The sequence below is a fragment of the Lissotriton helveticus genome, chromosome 9, assembly GCF_964261635.1.
Source record: "Lissotriton helveticus chromosome 9, aLisHel1.1, whole genome shotgun sequence".
Lineage (NCBI taxonomy): Eukaryota > Metazoa > Chordata > Amphibia > Caudata > Salamandridae > Lissotriton > Lissotriton helveticus.
Window position 1 is genome coordinate 424,563,816 of NC_136070.1, and position 16,965 is coordinate 424,580,780.

Consider the following 16,965-nt stretch of genomic DNA (forward strand, 5'->3'; position numbering starts at 1 on the left):
AGCTCTGAATTGCTTCATCTGCACTATTCTGCATTTGCAGTGGGACCTATAGATCGGGTATTTCCAGGGACTTGGAAGCCAAAGCAAGAATGAAATAGTTTAACATCCACCTAATGTTCCACCTTCCCAGTTCTATGTGTGGCTGTGAGGACCATTTAGCTGGGCAGAAGAGGGCCAACTGCAAAAAACTGGCAGATGCTCCACCTGTCCACTTTGTGGGTGTACACTGCCCGGCCTAATTTTGAGGCAGGGGACCGCCTGGGTTGCAACAGCAGTTCCTTTTCTGACTCTTATGTAGAAAATCCTTTGCCATAAGCCTATTTGCCAGCGGTGTTCCAGCTTGAAAGCGCTGGAGGGCCATCCTATTCAGGGCGGACCTTCTTGTGTTGTTTCTGCTGTTTGCAAATGCTCTGTAAAGCACTGGGGTTCTGAACAGGAAAAATCAACAAAACTCGGAGGACCTTTGCCATTTTGTATCGCAGAAGCAAGTCCCCGGCTTCAGGAGTTTGTTTCTGGGGAAAAAACACAAATAATTTCAACTGGCGCACCATAACATGGGACTTGGGTGGTATTAGACTTTTGCCAAAAGTGTTCCCACCATATTGGCCACTTCACTTTCTGTGAAAATTCCCTCGAGTGCTTTGGGTAAAAATCTGGCGAACTACAGAAGTCTAAATTACCTTTAATCTTACGTTAGACCAACGCAAATTAAAAAAAAAACATAATATAAGTGATATGCTAGTTTGGCATGGTATTTTATTGAAATGTACATGTTCATCACAGACCCTGTCCTCTCTTAGGCAGGGTTTTCTTGACGATAGTATATGTTATGCCAACAGCAGTTTCAAGGCTTCACAGCTTGGCTTCTTGCTGCAAAGGTTTCTCAATGAAGGCACTCATGTACGGTTCAATGGTAAGTTGAGATCAAAGAAAAGTCATATTTGCTCAGCTCTCTGGTTACCTGGAAACTATAATGATACGAGAATTGTTTAACACCCAGTGCCAAATACATGCTTTCCTAAATTATGTAAAACGAAGCTGCTTTCATAGGAAAGTCTTGGCCCTTCGGTTAAGGAACACACATTCCTGCTTATTTTCGTATGGGGCGGGATGTTTCCAGGAGGTCTGCTTCATTCACCCTTACTCCCACCAAATATAAAAGCATGAGCATGGCTAAAGCAGATTCTGTCCGATTTAAACATTGTTACAACAAAAGCTAAATAAAGGCTGACTGCGAACGCTTTAGGCAATTTTTAAAGCTAACATTAATTGAGGCTTTATTTTGCTTTGTAATTCAATGTTTTTTTTGCCACAATCAGGGAACATGGAGATCTGTTATGTTTTTAAAAATATTTCGACGATTTGATCATGGAAGAAGCATTCGCTTTTCAATCTGATTTCTTTCGTTGTTGAAAAAGTACATCAAAGCAAGCTACTTTTGTCTGTTTATTACAATTAGTTTGTCTGTGAGGAGTGATGGGCACAGGAGTGTTTCCGAACCTTATCATCCTTGATTACTTACATCAGTCACGAATGATCTGAGCGGCACTCGGCTCTATTCGAAATATATCAACTCAGTCCCAGAAATAAAGAACAAGCATTTTCAATGCAATGGTTTCGCCTTTGGAAAATTTAGAGCTATTGGCATTGTAAATGTCAAAATTTGAATTTATGTGTTTGTTTTGAGAATAGCAAAATAGATGGCATTGTCATTTACATTGCCATTAGCTCTAACTTTTCCAAAGGCGAAACCATTGCATTGAAAATGCTTGTTGAGTATTCTTAGCGAGGTGAGTATGCAAAAGGAGTAGTCCTGTTCAGTAATTCTGTTCTCATTGTCAGAGTTTTGTTTTAACCTCTGTTAATTAAGAGGAGTACCACGGGCCAGGCTTCTTACGTTTAGTGACCATTTTTTTCATCAAAGGGACATGAAAGTCCGCTACCTCATATACCCAGGTATAAAAAGTGAGCAGTGAATTTCAACAGAATGAGAAGTTAGCTACATCAGAGTAGGAAAATTGTACAGTCAGTCACCAGCTGTCAAATGCAATTTGTTTGGATCAGAAGTGTGAGAACAGTGAATCATTTATTAATGGCAGAAGATTTTTGCCCGCCCAGGATGATGTGGTTGTGTAATAGTTTGTCCATTAGTTGGCACTGTTGGCAATGTCTCTGTAAAACCGTTCAGTGTTATCCACATATTCATGGTTTAATTCTTTGCTTTCTAGATCACTCCATATCTAACTGGGGCATTATTGCTGGAGTCAAGAAGACAATTAGGTGATGTTCTGTCTGTATTCTCCCACACCTTACGGTGCCGAATAAGTGCATTATTTTATATTATCTACTGATAAATTGAAGTAAGGCATTTATCACTCACCAGTTAAGGGCTGTAACAATAATGTAAAAACTATTTGTTGCATAGAACTTATTCAAAATGTTTATGACATGGTCTACAGTAAGAAATCTGATGTTGCCTGGTGGGTTGGGGTGAAAAGGACCTCTTTCCATCTCTGAAGCTAATCTTTAAGGTTGTAGTAAGTTTCTTCTGCCTCTAAATTGGTCAGAATAACTGATGCTACTGGCCCTTGATCTCAGTGTTGCTCCTATGAGAGACTGCAAAATAATTACCATTGTTTTCTTAACCCCTTGGGCGCGGCCGCGATTCTGCGCCTGTGCGGCAGAATCGCGAGTGGGCGGGTTTATGACGGCCCCCAGCCGTCATCAGCACACGAGCCCCGTGATGCATGATGGCTGCGGGCCGTCATCAGCATCGAAGGGGTTAAGTAGCACTTAACACAACTCTTGTTGCTGCTTCCAAGCTCTTTTAATAACAGGTGCTACTATCACGCAGTTTAATGATACTACTTTTACTTACCTCTGAAGGAAGAAACACTATGTTGGGCTTGCTGTCGTTCAGTCCACTGACTGGCAGGTCAAACTAGCAGAACCCATTTAACTAACTAAGTGATATTGCTCTTTATGACCATGTTGAGTCCATCTGTAATATTGAGAAATCGCCAGTCATTCGTATTAAGAACTACTTTGTATTTTGGCCACTTCTTTTTTCGAATAGGCAGTAACTCCACAGTGGCAGGCTTTTGTCTTTGAGATGATGGGATCCCAGAGAGTAATGGGCAATGAATCCCACAGATGAGGCAGCAGGTGTTTAAATCTTGCAAAGAGAACACTCTCAAATAGCAGCGTAGCATCTCATGCATTATTAGTGTGTGGCACATGCTTGTATTTTCCATGCTCCAGGATCAGACTACTGGAATTGTTCCAAACAGGATCTCTTACAGTGAAATAATTTGAGCTCTTGTTACTGAGATCACTCTGAATAGAATCCCGTCTAAAGAATGAACTTTAAAATCTAATGCAGCAAGAATACCCTGCGTAAATGGGAAGCAATAAGAAAAAAAAGATAGTTGAAGAAATAGTGCTTCTCAGTTGAATATGCATTTTAATACTTGTAGTTTGTTTCTTGTAGGACACAAGAAACCTGAACTGGATGAGCTACTGACACAAGGACCTGGAAATCCTGAGAGCTTTGTGCAGCCTGTAGGGTGTATGAGGAAGAATCTGATCAAATATTTTTGGCAGTCATTACCAGTATCCTTTTTCAGTATCCCTCCTCCACCCTTCCCTGAGAAGGCTAGAAATTGACTGTTGAGGGGGAAGGGACATCTTAAAAGGCCCATAGACATGCTGCTCCTCCTCATTCACGAAATGTCCTTGGAGGTCCTTCCTTCCCACTCCAGCTTTACGTTGTTCATGAGAAGATGTATTCAAGGTGGTGACTTTTTCCTTTAGTTTAGCAGCATCTTGGGTTCTGGCATTAGGCAGCACGTCTTCGCTTTTTCCTGTGCATTGGCAGCAGCTGAAACACAATCCTGTTTGGCACTTAGGTTCTCTTTTCATAATACAGCCTGACCCTCTCAGGTATTGGCACTTGGACAAGTAAAAGCAGCATAGAAAAGATACATTCTTGATGTTAAGAACTACTTAATGGTGTAGCAATTGAAAATGCATTAATAGAGTTTCTCTGGTGGTAGTGGATGAGTAATTGTTACCCATGGGATCTAGGGTACATTTCTCAACACAGCCATGGAACGTGAATACATGCAGGTTGGAAGAGTTGTTTTCGAAATGGGTAATACGTGACCAAAGGCACATCACCTGGAATTAAATTCACCTCACTTCAAATTCTGCTGTGGGACTTTCTAAAGCATTTCCACTTGTACTGAAGACCCCATGGCATATTCTCAAATAGGTCTGAAACTCCTCTTATTAAAGATGTCGCATTGATCAAGTCTCTCGCTATTGACTCTTATCCTTTTCTTTCTGAGTTCCGAAACATACCTTATGTATTTGTGGTTAAACAATGGTTTTCTGTGCTTTTTTCATTTTCCAGCCATGTATCACTGTAGTTTTGTTATTGTTGACAGCACATGATTCGAGTGCCAGGTCTGAAGACAAGTTAACGCTAAACCTACCTGCATAATCAGATATCCATTGTAAGAACTTACAAGTCTATTTAGCCTGGAATTTACATTTTTGCAAGTTGGCAGAAAAGGGTTATTCAATTATGAGATAAATTCCTGTGTTTGGTGAGTGTAAAACAAGTGTACAGAGAGTAGGTATAAACAGTACAGTTCACACAAGCAATGGACAAAAAAAAACTAAAACAAGGTTAGAAAGAAAAAGTATTGGCAAAGTAAAACATAGGCCCAAACAACCCTTTCATTGAAATGTTTTTTTTGTAGACTGATGCGCACCCGTGTTCAGACAAAATGCTGTCACACAGTGTGTAAGAGTGTCAGTGATTGAACTGGGCTGGTCCACTGGCCCATGCCGTATGTTGTGGTGGGTGAAAGCTAAATCTGAATGTCAGTTATGTAGACCAGTTAAAGGAGAGGAGTGACCCACCACCCCTTTAATTATGTGTAAGAAATTGGATTATTTTTCAGGGTGAGTGACTGCCCTCTTTAGGTAATAATCACAATCCTTGTCAGAGAGAACCATCCAAGTTAACAATTTAACCAGAGCTTAACCCCCTTGGTAGGTATCGCACAGAGCAGACAGGCTTGGCTTAGGGCAGTATTTATGCAGTACCAAAACGGGTATAGTGAAACTGCAAAACAATAATATCCCAAACTGAATTAAAAAAATAGAGTAACATGATAGTCAGTGGTCCAGTTAAAGCTGGACCTAAGTGCAATTTTAGGCTGACTGAGGTGGAGTGCAGTTCAGATACATCAACCTCTTTAGACCTGGTAAAAGATTTTATCTTCTGACTTCGTCTTTTAAGTTCCATCCAACTACTAGAGTATACTTCTAAGGCCCCCATGACCACAGGGGAGAACACTTAAACTGTCTCAGGGTATCGGGCAAAGACAGACGAAAAGACCAGTCCAAGTCCAGTTGGCACTAGTCAGCGAGCACTTTAGGGAAAAGGCTTCTAGCAACTTGTATTGTCTCTGTAGCCACAAAAGAGGCCTGCAAACTGTCCCTTGGAGTCTACTTCTTTGCCCTAGGTACAAGAGGGAGCAGGTTCGGTTATACAGGGCTCCGATTGGGTAAAAAAGAACATGTCCAATCCTCTTATAACCTTCTGCAGGTCCAGAAAGAGTTCTGAAGTGGGTGACTGAAGATACCAATTTTATGCCTGACACTAGCTAGCAGGTTGGAGTAAAAGTTCCTGGGGTCAACTCCACCCGCTCTTTCAGTAGTTCCTGTTTGCCTTACAGCAAGAAGGCCCAAATGCCACATGTCAGGGCAATTTCACGATGCGGAAAGTCTTCTTCCATACTGAACGTGGACTCGGCGGGCAGGGATTCGGGGGGGATTACTATGATAATTCTAGTGCCCCCTCAATTCTAACACTAAAATAGTTTGAAGCAGGTACTGTACCCCCAGCAAATCCAGAGTCCGAAGTCTAGTAGGACAAAAGCAGGGTCCTTCAGCAAACTAGGCAGCGGATCCGGAAGAATTGTCATCCTATTCTCCATCTTCCAAGTGTGCCCCTTGAAGGCAGAGCACGGGCTGAGAACTTGCAGAGACTTATGTCAATTAGCCTGCTGACAGTTCAGACCGGTAAAGGGTGTCTTTCTAAAAAATACTTTTCCTTAATATTTATTAAACATCTGATGTCCCCATTGAATTAGATTTCTAATAACTGTTAAAAATAGTTGTTTAATTATTTTTCTAGCTGGTCCCATTCCGGAGATACATTATTCGTATTTTAATCTGTATTCTGGTTTTCTACATAGGAACGCTAGGCCTCTCAGTGAAAATAGCTTTTTGGGCCTTGTCACGGTAGGGGCATGGTAACATTCTATTAGTTACATTATTAAACACCATTCACCCTACCTTGTGGACAGCAATATTTAAAAGGAAGGATTGATCCTGTCAAAAAAGGTTTATTTTGAGAGGTCGTACTGCAGGGTAAACACTGCAGTAGTCAGGCTACACAGATTAGGCTTGAAGTCAAGTTTGCCCTGCCTGTAGTGGATGGCACAATAGGTGCTGCATTTCACTAGTGGAATTTAACTTCCAGGCCCTCGGTGCTCTTCCTATGCCATATAATATGGGCTCATTGGCAAGACATTAATGCTGATTAGGATAAGCCAATACAACCATATGTAAAGGGGAGCACAGGCACTTTTTTCCTGGTTACCAGGAGTAAAGTGCATAGAATTCTAAAACCATCAAAAAATAGGGTCCTGAAAAAGGCATAAAATTGGGGGTGACCACGCAGAAGAGGGTGAGGGTGAGTGTGTGTGTGTGTGTGTGTCAGTGTCAGCCAAAGCTTTGAGAGATAAAAAAGGGTTGTTTATTATCTGAAAATGCCGAAGCAGGAGAAAGAGGATACCTGACTTAATTGAATGATCAGTTCCATTTGAATGGTCATCGCCAAAGAGCGCTAAACCACCCCAAGAATTGACTTCTGACCAATAGGAACCCAACCTGAGAAGACTATAACAACATTTCTTAATCTGTTTCCTGAATTGAAAAGTGGACTTAAACTGATATGCTACAATAAGGAGCAAATTCAGAGCTGGCTTGCTTGTGTTGAATGCAACCTACCCTTAGATATGATTTTCTTAGAAAGTGCCAGGCCTTTAACCATCATTTCCGCATAAAATGGCGGCCCAGGCCGTGGTATCTTCAGATTACTGCTTATGAATAAAACAAACCACTTTTGCGGCAGAGTTGTGCAATGTCTGTAACTTTATTATACTATTTGTTTGTACTGGTTAAAAGTAATCTAGCTTTGACTCGCAAATGCCTCTTGCTGTAACACCCCTATGAAACTTTTAGTTAAGTAGATGTTGCAAAATGACACTGACTTCCTTGTCCTTGATTAGAGTGGGGGCAAATATAAAACCTAACCCTTTGTCTATCTTTTATGGCCTCGCAGTATCAAACACACACTTTCAAATATTCAATGGTAGCTATCTTTGATGGCATCCTATCCTTTGACCTCTGACATGCCACGCAACGCTCCTAATGATTCTTTGGCATCAATGGTGAGAGTTGACTTTCTGGTCCAGGTCAGACCAGCCCATTTCCTTGTCTGCCTTTGACATTGGCCAGTGGTACTTGTATTCACTGTGATCAGGTCTCATTCTCCAAACAGTCAGAAATGGAAGGCAAAGTATAACTTTGAGAAGAAGAAATAACAAAGTACGAAAAAGATAATGAGACATGCAATTATGACAAGATTTAAAGACTTATTTGGGTCAGATTCAGACATCTTGGGATGCTCTGAACCCTACTTCATGCATAATGACGTTGATGGTGAGAATAATTACCTCCTTCCAATGCAGCGTTCCGATTAGGACCTCTAGCTTGACCTGTAAAATGCTAGTGGAGTAGATCCAACCACTTAGGGTGACTCCTGTATTGCTAAATGGACCACCATATGAGAAGCATGCATTCTTTGCACTTATCAAAAGAGCTGCTGAGTTTGTGTAATATTCCCTGCAATTTGTAGTTGTAAAAAGATTTAGATTTAGCATGAACAAATTCAAGCAGAGTAGGCCCATGAGCATTAGTCACTCCACCATGCCAGTTTCCCCATCTGTACCACCAATGTTTTCTTTATAATGCATTCTTCAACAGTACAAAAAACATCTTGCAGTCTTTTTAGTGGCAGCAGCACAGATTTAGGATGATACCAACGTTAACTATTGTCCCCTTTACCGTCTTAAAACTGCTTTAAAAGGAGAATATCAATATATCTCAGTATTTCACTTGGTAGACAGATGGAAGCCTTCTAGCCCCGATGGGTGGCCATTACCCCCGATCATTGGGTGCTTTATTTATGGGTACTCCCATTCTGCAGAAGTCTTACAGCTGTAAACTCCCTTCCACCTCTTATTTCCATGTTTCCATGTGTTTTTGCTGAAGGAACTATACCAAAAGCTTCTCGCTTGATAGAAAGTAAAGAGTCATATTCCAGATATTTCCTTGTACCAAGACATGGCAAGAATTGCTGCCCGTTCTCACCATTCAATTCATTAACTAGTGCTTCAGTAAGATGAAATCAAATTGGTCACTGTCCAAGTGTTATTCAGGCACTTCAGATTCAATGCTGGATGATGTACTAAGATCGTCAGGTATCTGCTTCCAAATCCTGATATGCACTTACTATTGGAATTACCTCACATTTGTGATTTGGGAAGGGTAATAGATATTGTAGCCGGGTCTGGTGGCTTAGTGGACTAAAGCACCCACTGCAGGGGCCTGTGTTCGACCTCATGGTCACAGGTTCAAATCCCGGCAGGTCCACTCAATCTTTCAACCATTTGAGATCGATAAAATGAGTACCAATAAGTTGGGTAACAATAAACATCTGTTATTCAGCGCCAGGACACCTTCGGGTAATCGTGCGCTTTACAAATACACATGTTATGTTATGTTATATCTGGACACCACCAAATCAGGCTTGATAAGGGATTTATTGTTGGGATGCTGGTTTGCCAGTATACATCGGGAAATCACAGATATATATTTTTGAATAGTATCTTGAGGAGAAAGTCTAGCAGGAGTCTTAAAACTCCTGGCTCCCCGAGTATTGTCCTTCTCCCTGTTCCCATGCAGTTAACAACTTCTGAGGCTCTAGTCCAGGTCCCCAGCAAAAGGAAGCACAAAAATACCACTGTATCAGACTCTGTATTAACTGGTTAATTTAGTGATGTCCGCATAACAACCCTTACTACTACACGTGTGCTGGAGGTATAGGCTCTCAACTAGCCTGTTGGTAAAATGTTCAGTGCTTAGTGTCAACCTGCCACTCTGGATGCTACCAGTTGTGCCAGATACACATAAAGGTTTGCGCTACATGCATGTAGGCACGGCCCTGTCCATGCAGCATGGTGTATGTCGGAGAACTTTGTTCTTCTTTCCTTGGTTAGCTGGGTTCTGGAAGTGTAAACACATTCGCCCCCATCTCAGCCGACTCCATCCCGATCTTCCTTGGGTCCTGCTCCGGTCCATAACCTCAGAATCGTTTGATGCTATTTCTACCTCTGCTGTTACTGCCTCAACTCCTCTCCTTCCTGTGACCTGTCCGTGTGATTACTGCTCCGGTGTTGCCTCTTCTCCCTGCTCGTTCTCCTCCACCATTGTCTTCTCTCGCACTTCGTTTAAATCTTTTGGTCCATAAATAGCCTGCTCAGTCGTTTTGGGACCCACCACTAGCTGCCCCTCTCCTCCCTTGATCTCGTAATTTATCGGCTCCCCAAGTGCCATCTTGCACTGGTTATGCCAATATACTTTCCAATCTCTCCGTCATAGGAGACATTACCAATTTGCTGTCCTGTTGTTAGTTCCATAGAGTGTTCATTTAAATAATAGCAGCAGTGGTGTTTGTTCTCCAAAGACATTGCATCCATGCATTCCTTACCTGGATGACTGCCTGATCAAAAGAGAGCTACAAAATAAGTTATGAAATATTTAGACAATAGCATCACTGTTTTACATGGCTTGACTTTTGCATTAACAAAGAAAGGCCTTTTTTGATATCGACACAACATATACAATTGTATCTGCACTATCCTAGATATAGTTACAGAGTTGGTATTTCCACTGCAAAAGAGTCAATCATACAACTTAAAAGTTGGGCTAACCTGAAAATTGTATGTTTTATTTTTTGCGTGTTTCCCACATCGGTCTCCACAGGAAACTCATTCAGTAGGTTTTGTAGGTGCAGATGGACTTTTAAAAAAAAAAAACAACAACATTGTGTTCAAGAACAGAATTTTGCTTTCCCTATGCAACATATTTTGTAATGGGGCCAGTCCAAGAAATTGCGTTTTGGGCTTCTGTTTCAGACCCATAGGCCTCAGATAGTGAATCAAACTGATGCATACCTGGTTTGCTTGGGAGCCCACCTAGCCAAAAAAGGGGGTTTTCTTTGAAGCCAGGAGTATAGTCCAATTCACCTAAATGTGTTAGATTTCAGGGCAGTGCATTTAGCTTTGAAGAGATTTCTTTCACTTCTGGGATGCGGTTTTGTCTTTTAGCTATGGATAAGAAACTTGATGTCTGTAGCTGGTCATATGGTGGTTGTTCTGAATGTGGAAGTAGACACACTCCATAGACAACTGTCGTCCCACCATAGATGTAAAGTCAGTTTCAAAATAGTCCTGCATTTTTCACAGTTATGGTTTGACCCACAGTGGGCATACTTGGGAAACAGAATAGCAATGACAGTTTTTTTTTCCTGATGAAGGTTTTGTGGAGTAGATCTCATAGGGAGACATTTAGCTTTGATGGTATGTTTTCATTTCAATAAAAGGCACCTGGACACATAGCCTGCACCTGGTGTGGCCTCCAGTTCCTGCTTTTTCCACCTTGATCCAGTTACACTGCCACTGCCCAGGTCTTGCTGCTCACCGTTCTTCCCGCCAACAAAAGCCCTGCCCACCCAGGACATATTTAATGCAGGCCGCAGAGTTAGCCAGTTTCCTTTTTATGCCTCATTATTCTTCCAGGACAGAGGAGCATGCTCAAAGATTAGATCCAATGAGAGCTCTTAGTTTCTGTTCGTAAATATGTTTGATGATCATTTATCCATTTGATTGTCTGGTACTAAACCAAGCAGGGCTGTAGGAAAGGACATGACAGGTAATGTTGTGCATTGCAAAATGCTGTAAGCTGGTTCAAAGATTTCATTGGAGCCATTTCAGTTGTAGTCACAATAGCTACATTGGCATTGTTTATTGGGGATATCTGTGGATATTCTCCTACCGAGTCGTACATTAGTCCCACAAAGAAACCCTATCTTGCTGCAGCATACAGCAACAACAAAACATCCCATATCATTTACACCCCTTTCAAATTCATGCAGTCACTGAGGAAAGCAGGCGGAGACGGGACAACTATTGCCAGTTGACACGAATAGCCTACGGCACTGTTTATACTCCACTTTTGTTGCCTTGTTCTCCCTTTAAATGATACTTAAAATATTCACAACTATCAGGCGAGTCTACGTGCCTTAAATAGATATTATAATACACAGTCCAGGGTACCAGTAGCAAACTGGCTCCACCTGAGTGCAGGGGCTCCCAAAAATATCAGACTATTGTTCATAGATGTAATTAATCAAATGTCTTAAAATGGAAAAGGTCATTCATTTCCCCGACATGTTAGTAGGATGAAGATTGCCTTCTGTTACTCTTTGGTTGTATTGACATGACAGAAATAAACTAGGAAAGTAAAGCAAGTTGATGCCCTTGTGAAAGTCGCATTCAACACTTCACCATTGATAACAGAAGTATCTTTTTTTTTTAGGATGCAGTTTCTCCAGAGCATACTTTAGGCAGAAGAGAATACATCCACTCAGATTTAGAACCTTGAAGGTTGGCAGAAGTCCATATCAGTATGTGCCATCACTAAGTACACTGGTAAGTTTGATATTCTACATAATGCATGTCTATTAATCTATTTTCCATTTCAGTAATCTGCATAGTTCATACTTATGAAGTATTCAAAGTACCTCAGAGGAATAGCAAGATGCCAGACACTGACCCACTGTTTTCTCATAGCAGAGCCTAATGAAGCAAATACATTTATAGCTCTGTCTAACCTTTTAAAAAATAGTCATGGGAAAATTCCTTCAGATCAGGTAACACATTGGTGCAAGAGAATGTCTCTCAAAAGAGAAACATTTCATTTTAGTTTTGGTCAGTTGGGTGGGTTGACCTGGCAAAATGAAGGCAGTACTGTGCATTTATGTGTCTTTTGAAGGGTTAAAACGTATAAACTTTTAAAAAAAAAAGTTTTTTTGAAGAGTTTTCATAAGTGTAATACAGATAGAAAGGAATTAGAAGAAGGCGAGGCCCAAGACAACATTATGAGTTTTACATATGTGTATAGCTTGACATAATTGCACAGTGTATCATTGTCACGTACCAATAAAAGGAAAACGGTCATTGATACGTATACAGGGGAGCAGACAAATATGCAGTTTTAGGAGAAATAGATCGGAATGCCTATGAGGTGTCATGTATTGGTGTGTTGGCTGGTATGACATGAGGATAGTGAGGTAATGGGTATTTGGGGGGACAGCAATGGGGAGTCTACGTCTAAGGAAAGCAAATAAGCATGAAGAGGCTGCCAAATGTCTTTTGGTCGAGCAGAGGGGGCTGTTGGGTGGAGTAGACCTTGCATCTCATGCTTTGGAGCCAAGCTTTACTGGTGGGGCATATACTATTACGCCAATGGATTGTAATCTTTCTTTTCACCAGTAATAAAGCAATGGCAGTAAATCTGCTGTAGCTTACCGGAATGGTTGAAACATTGCCCAGCAATGCTAGAGAAGATCAGGGTTCTAGTGATAGGGAGATCATCTGTGAAAGGAAGATGAATGCTTCCATCCAGTATGTGGTAATGACAGGACAAGTCCAAATCAAGTGTAGAAAATTTGGTTCTGGGAGCCGACACTTAGAGCAGAGGGATGACCTACTAGAGTCGATCTTGGCTAGTCCGACAGGAGTAGTATAGGATCTATTTAAAAAGCGAAAATGGAGGAGCTCAAGACCATGGTTCAGGGATACCTGCTTAATCTGTGCGCAGCAAACGGTCCAGTCTTTGTTGGTGATGGGGTGACCCGGGTCTTCTACCCAGCTCCGTCGCACCTTGCTGTCATGGGTATGTTTTAAGAGCCATGCAAGTGCGGTAAAGCTTGGTGATCAAATGTGATCTGTCTGGGTCGGCTAACAAAAGGGGCGAGATGGTAGGAAGGTATGTGGGACTGCAACAGGCTATGTAACCTATTAAGGACAAATCTATCCATATATGTGTAACATCAATAGTGTGTGATAAAGCATGTCCATAAGGGAACAAATACCCAGCGGTATAGAGAAAATGTGTGGCCAAGGTGAGTTGCACCAGCTTCTTAGATGTTCGTGGTAGCCAATGGTTCAAGTAAATGGTTAGTTCGGGGGAATAAAAAAAAATCAAAATCCAGTGCCCCTCTATGCTTCCGCCATGCCTAGCAGGTAGAAGACAGGGTCTGAATTACGGTGGGTTCAACTGAAGGCCTTGTTGTAGTAGAGCATTTAGGTGAATGGGGTCTGCTAAATCACGCTCTGGTTTGATGTAAGGTAGACAGGCCTCTGGGTGAAACCAATAGTATGCAAAATGAGCCTGGGCGACCAAAAATTAAATAAGGAAATCAGGAATGTTGAAGCCGCTGTGATCATACGGACCAGGGAGGGTTTCCCAGGCGATTTGATGTTTCCGACCAGCCCAAACTAGTTTCAGAAGTAAGCTGCGTAACAATGTAAAGAATGCGTTCTTTGAAGGAATAGGTATATTAACGAATAAGGACAAGAAACAAGGAAGGACCGTAATTTTTATAATGGCTATATGGCCAGCCATGTAGAGGGGTAGTCATATCCACCGGTCAACCTGCGTTGATAGTCTATCCAGGGCAGGACCATACTTCAAGCAAATAATTTGTTACTTGTCTCTGTGTAAAACAACCCCGAGATATTTGGTGGTATCGGTAGACCATTTAAAAGGATATTCACAAGTGGGGGAGGGGGAATGGTGGCATCAGTAAGAGGTAGCTATTCTGATTTCGCCCAATTGATGCACAAACTAGAAAGGCCACTAAATCTGACAATCTCCCGCACTATGGGGTCCAAGTAGTCTGAGGGATGTCTAACAGATAATAGAATGTCGTCGGCATACATGAACACGAGGAGAGACCCAGATTTAAATTGAAGGCCTGGTGCATGTGGTGCTCTTTAAGGTGACGTATGAAGGGAAACATGGCTATGATGAATAATAATGGCGAAAGTGGGCAGCCTTGCCTGGTGCCTCGGGACATTGGCAAGGGTTCAGAGATGGAGCCAATAATTTGAATACAGGCAGTGGGGTTTGAATATATTAGACGAGCAAGGGAAGTGAATCTGTTGGGAATGCCAAGTTTGCGTAATATCGCATGGAGAAAGCCATTTTAGAGAATCAAATGCTTTCTCCACGTCTGAAAGGCTGACCACTGCAGGTGTTTCAGGAGAGACCCTATTCAGAACGGAGAAGAAGACACGAAGATTAAGCGACATGGACCTTTGTGGTATGAACCCGGTCTGAATGGGAGAGATTATTTGGTCATTCAACAACGATAGCCTAATAGCCATTGCTTTGTCAAGAATTTTATTGTAAAACTTAAGTGAGGAAAGCGGTCTGTACGACATAGACCGTCAACAGCTGAGGAATCAAGATGTTTTTATACACTTTTTAAAAAGCAGCAGAAAGGCCATCAAGGCCAGGTTTAGTGCCATCCAAGGAGTCTATTGCCTGGGCAATTTCCTCAGCAGTAAAATGCCCTTTTAAGAACTTAGATTGGCCGGTGGTAAGCCAGACTATGGAAACCTCTTTGAGATAAGTATGGCGTACTGCAGAATCAGATGACAAGCGAGTAGTACATAAAGATTTATAGAACGCGACTATCTCATGTATTATACCTTCATTGGTCGATACCCGGGAGGCTGAGTTTGGTAATATGCCTGGAACCTGGGGAGGGGGGGGGGGAGAATTCTCCCTGTCAATGTCTATGAGTTTGGCCTCTACTCGTGCTAAACTGTTGTGAATATCTCATAATACCCCCTTGTGTTATGAAATGTAGATCCCACGAATGTATGCCTTAAAGGCATCCAGCAGAATGGTAACTACTAGACCCTGTGTTTATCTCAAAATAATAGATTGTTATCACGAAGGTTAGAACAAAAAAACGCATCCAGCAGGGCGGTTGTGGGGAGCGAAAAGTGGCATTCCCAACACCCACCGTACGAGAGGGTGAGCAGCAACCTGACCGGTGCGTGATCAGAAAGTGTATGCGGAAATACCTGTATATCTTGAAGCCATGGGCTGCTGTTTGCTGAGAGAAACCAGTAATCCAGTTTTGCCCACACCACGTGTGGGGCAAAGGTAAAAGTGTAACCTGGGGTGTTGGGGTGGAGAATTCGTCAAATATCTTTGAGGGTGTGTGTGAACAATATCCTGAAGGATAATTAAGGAGCGTGGCTTGCGTCCCGAACAGGTGTGTGTACAGGCCAAGGCTGGATCTAGAAGTAAATTCAAGTCATCGCCTATTAAAATGGCATCTGAGTCAAATCTATCTAAGAGAGTGGAAATGTTTTGGAAAAGAGGTGATCATTGGTGTTTGGGGCGTATATGTTTAAAAAGAGAAGTCTCCTCCCTAGCACTATCCTTGTCACTAGGAGGTAGCAGTCCTGGTCATCTGCTATGGTAGCATAATGTATGAAGGGTGGGCTTTAATGTATAAGGATGCAGACCCCTCTGAAATAAAAGCTGTATTTAACAAAGTATCTATGTGGGCTCCAGGATACCGTTAATGTGGGGGGAGGTGCTTTCCCTGCAGAAATGCAACCTTAACACCATGACGGTTAAGATACGATAACACCAATTTCCCCTTCCGAGGGTTGTTCAGACCGCAGACATTCCAGGTGAGGAGTATCAGGTCTACAGATCGTCTAGTGTCCCCCATCAAGGAAGTATGGATTCGTTCCAATCATGTCAAGTCCTACAAAATAGTTCACTCTTGGTGTCACCCCGTCTGCTATAGAAAGGGAAGATATAAGAGAAAAAGACATATAGCAATGTAAATTACAACAAGACCGCAATAGACCCACCCACATTAGGTGAAGAAGACCTAGCGAATCCCCATAGAACCCAAACCATTAACAAAGATCCCAACAGATCAAAATACAGAATCTTCCTTTGGGGGGGGCGGGGGGATGGGGGTCAAGCAAATCTTCAGAACTCGTTGCTCATTATGCTAGGTGGCGAGAGGCCAGCTAGCAACTGAAGGAAAAGCGGCAGGTGGTGAGATTGGGAGCACCATGTGTGGGATATATTCCAGGCCCGCTGCTCAATATGGAGGGGACTCACAGGTTAATTCTGGTTGCAGCACTGGTGATGAAGCCAACATAGAGGGGTCCCAATTGATAGGGTGAGGAGCAAAAAGGCAGTAGCGATGATGGTGCCCCACTCTTAACGGCGAACAAAAACAAACCGCAGGGCCGAAGCTGATGCATAGGGTAGGAGGGCAATGCAGGTAGGTTCTCACTTTTGATTGCGGTAGCAAGGAGGTATCCAGACAGTGGACTCCAAAAAGCACCCGCAGGTAGGGAACAGAGAGGAGGCGGCTCAATTCTGCACTGCAGGACCCAGCAGGGTTCCATACCAGTAGGTCCACCGCGGAGGCTCAGACAAGTCAGCTGGTCACAGAATGTGTGGTTGGTGGGGCCGCAAACACAGAAGGTAGGGGCACGTCCTCTCAGGCCCCAGCGTGTTAAAACTCCCATGATAGATATCGGGCAATTGCTATGTGGAAGGCAGTCGGCCGTAGTGGCTACAGACAAGACCGCTGCAGATGATGGCCCAAGGAGGGGGCCCAGCGAGGAGCCGCTTCCTCGGCCTCAG

At 42.6% G+C, this 16,965-nt stretch overlaps 1 protein-coding gene across 4 annotated transcripts in view; it reads left to right on the forward strand.

The window, feature by feature from the left end:
* TECPR2 (tectonin beta-propeller repeat containing 2) overlaps positions 1-16,965 on the forward strand; it is a 512,189-nt gene that overhangs the window by 27,889 nt on the left and 467,335 nt on the right. For 2 of the 4 annotated variants that reach the window (XM_078660212.1, XM_078660215.1), the window contains exon 2: positions 11,803-11,915. The gene's annotated coding sequence lies outside the window, so the exon portion shown is untranslated. Of the gene's footprint in view, positions 1-2,228; positions 2,281-3,542; positions 3,562-11,802; positions 11,916-16,965 lie in introns of those variants that run through there. The other 2 variants (XM_078660213.1, XM_078660214.1) reach the window with 2 other exon arrangements.